Genomic DNA, 10,545 nt, shown 5'->3' on the forward strand with positions numbered 1-10,545 from the left:
GATTACACGACGACCCTTGAATTTCTGCTGGATTTCCTCGGCGCGCTCGCCAAGTTCTTCCATCGACGAAACGCGTCTTTATTCTGTATTTTATTTATCGACCTCTTTTCCTTTTGCAACTGTACGCAATATTCCCAGAGATTACTCGATGGAATTATAAGTCGACTTGTCCGCAGCATAAATTTAATGGCAGACGTGACGACGAAGCTCCGTATAAAACTCCGCTTTGGAAGTTTCCGCGAACTGAAAATAAAATTTTGCGAAAACCTTGAAAACGAGTTTTAAATTCGTGCCCTGAGAAGAAGCGCATTAAATTCATTTAATAAAGCACTAATTAAAACTGCTAGTGCATGTTATACGTGTTGAATGCATTCTGATTTGGAATAAATGTTTTACATTTTCCTTCTGAATGTTTTAGCAAACGATAATCTTCCCGTTCGTATCACCGTTAATTACGGCGTTACGCGTAAATGATCGCTCGGAAAAGGATAAGCGCGCAGAGTGCACGTGCGCTTATTCAGCATTAATGTAGCCGCGCCGATCTAATTATCAAGCTCGACTACTGCGACGAAGTCGCAGCGGGTAGAGCTGCAGCTGGATTTTTAAATTTGCTCCCTACATCGGGCGCAGCACAGCGTATTCAGAGTCACATTTATCCTAAAACGAGACAATTGTGCTGTATTAAAAAAAAGGAGAAGTTGTAAAAAGAGAGAATGACTTTATTGCTACACTCGGCAGTTTCCACTACTTTCCTTTATTTCGCGAAAAGTGCGCGAAGAGACTGAACATTCTGATGGTGGATATTATCGTGGAAGAAAGAAAGAGTCATAATGTCGCATTTAACATCTATTACAGTCGCGGGGATAATTGCATACACAATTTTGTGAACGTGCGTATCTTCGCGCTTACCGAATATACAATAGCAACGTTCTAAAGACGAAAGAAAGAAGTGGAGACATCGATAGAAACAATTATAACAGTTATGACAATTATAACTGATAAACTCCTGAAACTTTATATTTCATTATCGAGGTGTGTGTGCGCGCGCATGTATATATGTGTGCAATTTATTTGCATACGTTTATTTACTGCGCGTTCCGCGTGAGACGAACGCTCGTTAAAAATACGTTCCGTGCTGATTTTACACGCCAGCGTTTTCACCTCCTCGAGTATTAACGTCGCTTTCCTCTCGTCCTCTTTCTCTCTTTCCTCTTCCTCTTTTCTCTTTTTCGTTACCGCGCGACAAGTGCCCCCGCTTAATTCCGCCGTTTGCAAAAGAGATCCGCACGGCCGACGACGCGGTAGTGTACGACTTCAAACGGCGCGAACGAGGAAGATCGATATGGCGCAACGAAAATAGAACTTAGCGCAAGGAGAGATATACCGGTGATGCGGGATGCGACCGTGGATGTAATAAAGTCCCACTGAAGAGTCCCATCCCCGCCATGTATCCACCCTGAGGCCGTAAAAACGTTTTACGGCCTGTCAGTAAAACGTAAACTTCTGCATTATGAAAACCTCGCATGCATTATGCGGATGAGCCCTAGGGATCGGGAACTCGCGCGAGAGTAAAGGGTTGTCGCGTACGGATGTAATGAAATCTTTCAGTAACGGCAGGCATAAATCGACGAACGGAAACAGGAGAAAGCGAGTATGCGTGTAATGTTACGCTTGTCGTTTCAGTGACGCGTTCGACGGCATCGATGATCGATCGTGACGAAAATAGAGCGCGAAATTGATCGCTTCATTTTTAACATCGCTTTCATATTTGCGAATCCGCTGTTGCTCTTGTCACACATATATGGTACATATGCGCAATTAAGCCTACGTATGAATATGCAAGTGAGCCTGATTTAGCTCACATTTGCGGAAAGCCACGAGAGAACGCGGTTCTCGGGCAACGTTTCGCTATAACGTGGAGGGAACTGTACAGGAGACACACGTTTGTGCACATTCATGTATTTCCGTAAAACAGCGAGGGATGAAGGGTCTGTATTTCATATTGCTGCTGTCGTTGATTCAGGTTTGGATGGACGCAGACAACTTGAATTCCTCCACCATTCGCGTTCGTGGACTTTACGGTAAATCTCGATGCGCCGAATAATACATAAAGGCCACGGTGTTGCCTTGCGCCGACATGCGAGTTCTCGTGAGCGCGCAAGAGAGTGCTACCCGTAAATATTAAAATGCGCATACTATCATCGCCGGAGGATCGTCCGGCAATTTGACAGAAAGAATATTTACGAGGGCGAACGTCACTGTCCTTTTGCGGAAAACGTGCCGCACGTGAAATGAAAGCGAGACGCTCTCGCTCGGTGGAGATTAATATCTTAGGAAGTCTTTTTCGCGCGAGCTCAACGTGAAAGAAAAATAGTACGGACACCAGCGTGTAAAAAAGTTGCGGGAGTATCGCGGATAGCTTTTAGGGTAATTCACCGTGACGTATGGATGCGTGTACTTTACAACATTATGCACATGTGAGGGTAGTTGAATGCTAATGCGCGGGATCACGACTGGTGCTTTCCGTCAACATGTTGCAAAAGACGACGAGGATAGCGACTGAATGCGAGAATTACGTCTGAATCTTGTTTCTTCGAAGTACAACTGCGAGCGAATTAGATGTATTTACGTTTCGTCGCTGTAATGCTAATTGCTGCAGATGCTTCGAGTACGTTTCGCAAAATAATTCTTGCAGAATCTCACGATTATCTGAGCGGAATATCTCATGGAATATTTTCACAGAATATTTTGTTTTACGCCTGCATTCATTCATCTTTATCAATTATAAAAAGAATAGGTATCGAGCTCTTTGTCTGTTGAAATCCCTGCAGACCTTCGACGGCTACGCGAACGATTGCTACTCATATTTTTGACTCTTGTTATCATCCTATCGCAATGTACCAATGTACTTTTGAATACAAAATCGAGTGCCTACAGAATATTCAACTTGTTGACCCACTTGAGAGATTCGCTCTCGTGCCCTCGTAGTTCCGTCTTCGTCTTCGGCACTCTACCCGATCTTTTGCCAATTATGCTCCTACATTCTAACATTCGATATCAATAATCGACTACGTATCAACTACACGCGGGCAGGTAGACTTGCTTGCAATGCGAACAGTTAGACCTTGTTCAAAACGAACAGAGATTGCCTCGTGAGATAGATTCATTGATCAATCGCTAACATGCGTGAATTTCGTCGAAGAGAGATACCGGAAAATGCCGACGCAGAGCTCCATGAAGAACAAACTTCCTCTCTGATATTTGTTTATCGCTTAAAAACCAATGGCAGCTCAAAACTTGCGTTTTTGAGATGATAAGATAAACTGCAAATATCAGTCTTGAAAAATAAGAAAAAATTTGCATGTAATATATTACAATCAAGTACGAATTTTTGAAAGTACCTTGAAATTCATATTTAACAAAACTGTAGTTAAGAGGAAACTTGCGAGAATGATTAAAACTTGTTATCCAACTTACGAAGCTAGACTCAAGAACGTTCGCTCGAAAACTGTTGCTGTCTTGACATTTTCATCGAGAAAAGATTCAGTTTCGGATTGATCGAAGGTAACTCGAGATAAGGTGAGTTTGACGGAACGTAAAATACATATATTGCTCACGTATCAACCCGAGTGGAGTGTTCCCGGCCCCAAGGGGCCTCCACGGTTACGTTACATAAGAAATTGCGCAGTCACAGTCACGACGCGTACTAGATCGAACGCTGGAGGAAAACGAGAACTTACCTCAACATGACGAAGGCCCTTCCCGCTCGCGTGAACGCGAGGCGACGCGTGGCTTCACCACCGGTCCAGTTTTCACCCCCTGGCCGTCATAAGTCGCGGGGCGAGAGTCCCCCGGCGTCGAGACGTATTTCTCCCTTGCCAGAGGAGAACTAGATGCGAAAACAACTTTCGCAGGGAGAAGGTCGCGATATCGCGCTCTTGGTCACGATGCATCCACTTCCTCGTACGGATACCTCGTCCGTTTTTCACGCGAGCGCGCCGCGCCACGCCGGTTGAATCGACGCGCGGACAATGCGCCGATCGTCCGGGGGTTGTACGCCTCGTTTATCGGCGGACGAGAATGAGGGGTGCGCGCGCGGAGTATCGTAGCGTTGCCTCGCTCTGCGAAGGGCCAGCGGGCCGGCGCGCGGCGCAACTTACCCCACTCGCGGCTCGGAGCTGACTGAACGCACCCCCGTGCGAAGAGGGTGCGGGCGAATAGTATCCGGCGTGGGGCGAAGATCGGCGCCGACACACGAGACCGCGACCTGTCGCGAATATACATACGTACGCGGGGGTGCTCTTATCGGCGTCGGTGCCCTCTTATCCTGATGGCGTCGTTTCTCGTCGGGGGAAGGATGGGAAAAAGAGAGACGTTTATCAGGATCTTAAATCTGGATTCGCCGTAAAACATGCCGTACAGAAGCGGAGCTCGTGTCCTCCATTCCCGAAACTCCTCCACTTTCAAAATTCCTTGTATACGTAGATTTGAGTAACGTTACAATGTCCGATCCTCTTTATCTTAATGTTCAGTTGAAAAATGTCACAAATTTCCTAGACGTTTTCTTGACCCGAAACCGTGTCTGCAACGTACACGTACCAGAGACAGTCAGAGAATTGTGAAGAGTGCGAGTTTCTCTCTCGCTTTGTCTTCCTTTTTTAAATGAAAATTTCTATGTAGAAACTTACACGGTATCCTGTAATATATAGATATATAGCGTTATACGCAACTCGTTAACACTGGGACCGACCACTTCTTCTATTACGGAAATGCGCATAAAAAATATTAAAGTAATCATCGCAAAAATATTACTTAATGCATCACGTTATCGTAGATATGCAAATCCATCTCTCAGTATGAATAAACCAGGAACCAGCCATCGCTATCGTTTTCGCAATTAGCATAAATGGAAAAACACCTCGGCGCATAGGAATTCTACAACTCTGCAAATCGTAAGAGACATTAACGGGATGCCGTTATGTGTGGTATAATAATAATTGTCCTGGCTTTGCGTGACGTTTATAGAAATATGATATTCCGCGATATTTCAACCGAACAACGCTCCTTCGGCTGAACGGTTTTGCGTTCTTGCATTTGGCATGCATTCAAAGACATAAATTATCGTCTGCCCGACATAATTTACCAGCGCAACATGCGTTTTTCTAATTTCGACAGAAGGCATTATTCACTTTTCGCCGCGTATCGCTGCAGCTCGCGCAGCTACGAATTTTATTCCCTTGACGCTCGGAAAATGCTCTTCTCATGTTTCCTCGCCAAAAGTTTCGAACTCGAGAACTAGCCAATACCAAGAAAAATGCTTAGCGTTAGTCGCCCATGAAAAATTCCGTGCTCGCACAGAATCGCACGGTGTGATTTGCACGTACACAAACGCTCCGCATGAATGACATTAAACTCGCGGAATCGTCCAGTCCGAAATCAAGACAAATTTGCATGTTTAGTCTGCATACCGGCTGCGTGATTTACACGTAACAATTCCGTGCACGTCAGGACGAGTTATTATAATAAATATCCTTGTTTTGCGCTGCGGGAGAGACTGGCAAGCCGCAAATTGCTGGACGCGAGAGTAACGTCGCGCGCTCGCGCGTACGGATGAATCCTCTTACGTCGCGTAAGCCCGAGTCACCTCTCTTGTGCTCTCCGCTCTTCGTGAAACAACCAAACCGGATGGCACGGTTACGCGAAAGTATGCCATCCGAACTTTCGCGTTCGCCGGAGCTCAATCTCATTACGTGTCCTCTGCCTCATCCCTCGCTCTCTTGCGGGGATAGCGCGGTGAAATAGCGCTGCTATATAGCATGCAGCAGCGTCGTGATTGCGTCCGTGTCACCGGGTCCCACCGTGCATCCACGGCACGCTTTATGCATCCATATTTTAGCCAATTGCTGTAGTGTCCCTGTAGGAAGAGAACTGTAGAAAAATTCTTTTCGCTCCGTGTACATTCTTTGAACCGGGGTAAGTTTACTTCGTACGGATTTCCCGAGACGCTCTTGCTATGCGCGAAACGGCATTTTCGACGGCTGTCGCGTGCAGATTGCGCATTTTAAGTCAATCGAGTCGGATGGGATCCTGTTGCACATCTCGGCGAGATCTCGCGAAGTAGATTTCGCGAATCTATTAGCATTCGAACGATACCGCAGCTACCACTTGTTGAAGGAATTATTTTTTTATTAAAACAAAAGCAATGTTTTTTCAAAAAGAAAACAACAATCGCGTGATGTGCGTGTATCGATATTGGCGACGCGGAATTTCGTTCCGATTTTAACACCCAGCATGGATTTATGGACGTGCAGGTGCTTCATGAACGAAAACGTGAAACAATAGAGTTGGAATGACGTTGTAGCGAGCGCGGCTCGCTCGAAACACGAGAGAGAAGTACACAGTTTACGTGCACGCTTCATTTTTATTGAACTGCAATGATATTAACTTGCCGAACGACGTATCCCGTGTGCCGTTTAAATCGAGAAGAATGAATTTACAGAGTTTAATATCGCGACGGAGATCCTCCCGCGATACGCTCCTTCGAGAGACAAAAACGAATCGAGGTAGTCGATTTGTCAGGTGCTCGAGGGGGACGAGGGGGTGAGATTAATGGCAACGCGACAGAAGGAAAGTGCTCTTAGATCCAGCCGGAGAAAGAACGTTCTCCGTTCTAACAGGGTGACTTATAGCACTCAGCTTGTGCGCCGAACGAATTTGCTCCTCTAATACGAGAAAATTAAAAAATCAGAAAGTTCCACAAAATAAAGCGCTCGGCAAATATATATCTGAGGAATCCTCGATACTTCGCAAGCGACAGATAAGCGATTTAAAGAGTGATTTAAAGATGGAGAGAGAAGACGAGAAGGATGGAGGAGACGACAAAGGAGCGGAAGGTTAAAAGAGTATAACTTTGCTGGATATATCTTCTCTTCGGCGTTATAATTAGTCGAGCCACTTTAAACTCATCTCCTGCACCCGAGGGCTTAATTAGCACGGGGATACTAATTTTAATGGCGCTTACGGGGGATAATCCCGTTTCCTTTCGTCGCTTCAGTCGGATCACGCGGTTTATCCCTTTTTGGGAATCACGATGTGATCACGGGAAACCCGTCACTTCGGGCGAATCGCCGGGAAGTCTTCGCACTTTTCTTCCGTTCATGATGTTTAGCCTTATCGCCAAGATTAGCCATCGTACCGGACGTACGACGCACACGCCGCAACGTGACGACACTTTAAGGGAGCGGCCTTGCCGTTTAAAAGCTGCCTCGTCTTTCATCGTTATCGTTGGTATATATATAGGTTAAAGTGCATCATTTCCCCGTCGATGTAACTTTAAGCGCTATCTCGTCGATTCCAACCCCCTTCGTTAATGCGTCACCGATACAACCCTAAAGAGGTCTTTCCAAGTATACTTGACAACGGTTTTTTACGTCAAGCGAAATCTGTACTGCTCTCTTTCTTTTTTCGGATCACGAGGGCTTCAGAGACCCAGTTTCAAGCACCATTCGAAATACGAAACCGTACGTAAAACGAGTTTAAATTGCCAGTCTTTCGTGTCACCAGAAACTTGGAGGGAATTCCAAGCAATAGCAGCAAAAACGAAATAATGGGTTAAAAGTAATGTTGAGTAGAAATGAGGGAACACGATAATGAACCAGTTGGTTTTTTCATTGCATCGTCTTTGCGGTAGTCTCGTTCTCTCAAACGAGCTAAATGCGATTTGGTATCGTTGTTTCGTCCGCCCACTCATTTAATGTCTCCGACGTCCGTCGAGAATACGAAGGGACACTCGGGACAGACTCACCAGGATGCTCCGATCTCGCTTGACCAACGACTTGGGCAACTCGGTCAGTTATATATGGTTCAATTACGCGATGGGGCTTACCAGAGGTGACACAATCGAAACTCCGGCATCCGCCCACCGAGCCATCTTTCTGGATTAGGGTCGTCCCCACCGAGATCCATACTTAACGACACGTCCTCATTGGAATTGGATAGGTCTCGAAGACGCGAGCGTAACGAACTTGCCAGCTCTCCTACGTGACACTAATCAACAACGGCTTCATAAATGTCGATTAACGCTAACGAATGGCTCTCGTGGTTCACCCCGCGGACCAGCCCGGGAACCAGCAACTGCACGGATGAAATTAGTTTGAGCGCATCTTGCAAACGACGTGATGTTTGCGTTGATTGTACGTGATAATGAGGCGTGAGACGGTTCTTCTGAACAGTTTCACATTTCCTCCTTCGTAATGCGAACGCGATACGATCGGTCTCATCAATGCACTCTTTACTGAAGTAAACGTTTCTCGTATCGTTTCTCGTATCGTTATGCAACATGTTGATTCTAAAATGTGATATTACTCATAGTTCACTCGTGGGTATCGGTATGAATATTTTACCCCGCGTTTTACAGGCGGAGAGCGCGCACGATATACCTGTGCATACACGTTGATCGTGCACGGGAGTTATCCAGGCCATGCAAACAGTCCGACTTACGTGCGTCTTTCCTATCTGCGCTGGAGTGACCCGATCTCGCGAACTAAATGCCGTCTAATGATCACCTGACTTTGCGCTAATTGAAGGCGCCCACAAAGCCCCACGAACTTTAACCGGAACGCGTGGGTTAACGCGTTTACCTTCGATTATCTCGGACAATTGACGCGCAATCGCAGTCTATTAGTAATTAATAAATTGCCAGGCTAATAAGCTATTGAGAGAGAGCTTTTATTATTGGATCTAGCCAAGTCCATCTGATGGGAGAGGGAGGTAAAAAGTAGGATCATGTTGCAACAATCTTTCTGTAATTATACGGCAAATTATAGGAATTTTCGACATTTTCGCTTTTTAATTTATTTCATAGTGATCAAACGCACATAAATGATATAATAGAATGCAATGGATCACGTGAAAAAGTATAGACAAAATCGCCCCACTTTACCTCACTCTGCATAATGCAAGTATTATAAAAAGCACTCAATCTCCGATGTGCACTTGGAACTTGAGTCAATCGTGATCTAGAATATCATCGTCTAGTAGTCGTTCACGACTCCTTAATTGAATTTGCCAAGCAGACTTCCTGATGAGTCTCGATTACTTGCTCGTTTGCAAAGTGTCTCCATGGCTGGCATTTAACCGGAAAGTCACACCCTAGGGAATTGTTGTCCGGAAAGGGCGTGTGCTAAAAAAGGCGCTGGAAAAAGGATGAAATATAAAATTATGTTAAACAATATTAAAGTTAAACGCTTGACACATTATTATATGTATACGTTATTACGCAAAATGAGAATATCACGCATGTTGTTACAAGAAACTGATCCTGTGTTTATTAATATTCTAAGTGCAATTAAAATTTTTTTAATGTTTTAAAATACGCAACTCTTTTAACAACGCTCAACGAAAAATACTGGTTCAGATCGATCGAAAAGATTCGATTCTAACAAGTCTCGTTTTCATCTCATTTTATATTTTTGCAGAAAATAAAATGAATGATAAATGATTAATCAAATCTTGTGCGAGTCACGAAGGATCATTTAAATCTTGTAACACACATAAGTTTATTACCAAATCTTTGCCAATATTATTAAGTTCACTCTCCTTTCTTCATCAATTTCCGTTAAAGCAATTTTGAAACCTCTTAGTCGACAATTGAGTGCCACGACGGGAGTAAATTGCCGTCAGCAAGAAACGTAGGTGGCACAGCTCATTGAGAAAACGATCCTATATCAAGACTTATCCCTCAAGATTTCCTAAATATAGATAGGCGCTGAACTTCGAAACTCAATCTTCTATTCTTAGGCTTCGCAGCGGCTGTATCATCCAAAGTACAGTTCCACGTTCTTCATTATTTCAACAATTACTCAAGAAGTTGGAGAATTCCGTCGGAAGCTTAGACAAGGGGGAAGTTGCTTTCTTCTTTATTCAAAGGCCACGGGCGCAAGGCGAAGTGAACGATTTCTCTCGTTGAATTGATCAAGCCGAGAGATCTCTTTTTATACTTTCCAATGCCGTCACTTTAATTCGATATCCATCAATCGGCGGACTATGTCGAGCCCCTTTTAAGTCTGAATTACCATAGATATTGCTAGCGCTTAATGCAGCCTGTCGTTGCGAACTAAGAAAGGGAAATTTATCACGGTAAATACAAGAAAATGAGGATAGTTTTAATTGACCACGTAGACACGGATTCTGATGAAAGATTTCTTTGTCTTTTTTATCGTCACTTTACGTCCGGTTGAACTATTCCACTTCTGAACGAGCGAAATCCTCTGAGAGAGATAATGAAAACGAGATTTCTCTACATTTTTAGCAAATTATTTAAAAGCAGATAATTCATCGCAGCTAATGAAACTCAACTTGCACAAAGTTTTAATTTTTTTCTCGCCTGATTGATGAGGCACCGACATAGTTATCTCGCGTTGAAGTTTCGACTTTAATGGCGCGGAAAACGTTAGATCAACTTTGATATAAAGCAGGCGAATAGGGAAAGGCAGGAAGACACGGAAGAGGAAGAGAAACCTTCAAGAAGAGGCCTCAAGGAAGCAT

At 44.5% G+C, this 10,545-nt stretch overlaps 1 protein-coding gene across 5 annotated transcripts in view; it reads right to left on the reverse strand.

The window, feature by feature from the left end:
- The window catches only part of LOC105282241 (nascent polypeptide-associated complex subunit alpha, muscle-specific form), a 43,136-nt gene extending 38,949 nt beyond the window's left edge, over nt 1-4,187 (reverse strand). For all 5 annotated transcript variants that reach the window (XR_894462.2, XM_011344096.2, XM_011344095.3 and 2 more), the window contains exon 1: nt 3,741-4,187. The gene's annotated coding sequence lies outside the window, so the exon portion shown is untranslated. The remainder of the gene's footprint in view (nt 1-3,740) is intronic.
- Between the last annotated feature and the right edge of the window lie 6,358 nt (nt 4,188-10,545).

Source organism: Ooceraea biroi, chromosome 12 (assembly GCF_003672135.1).
Source record: "Ooceraea biroi isolate clonal line C1 chromosome 12, Obir_v5.4, whole genome shotgun sequence".
Lineage (NCBI taxonomy): Eukaryota > Metazoa > Arthropoda > Insecta > Hymenoptera > Formicidae > Ooceraea > Ooceraea biroi.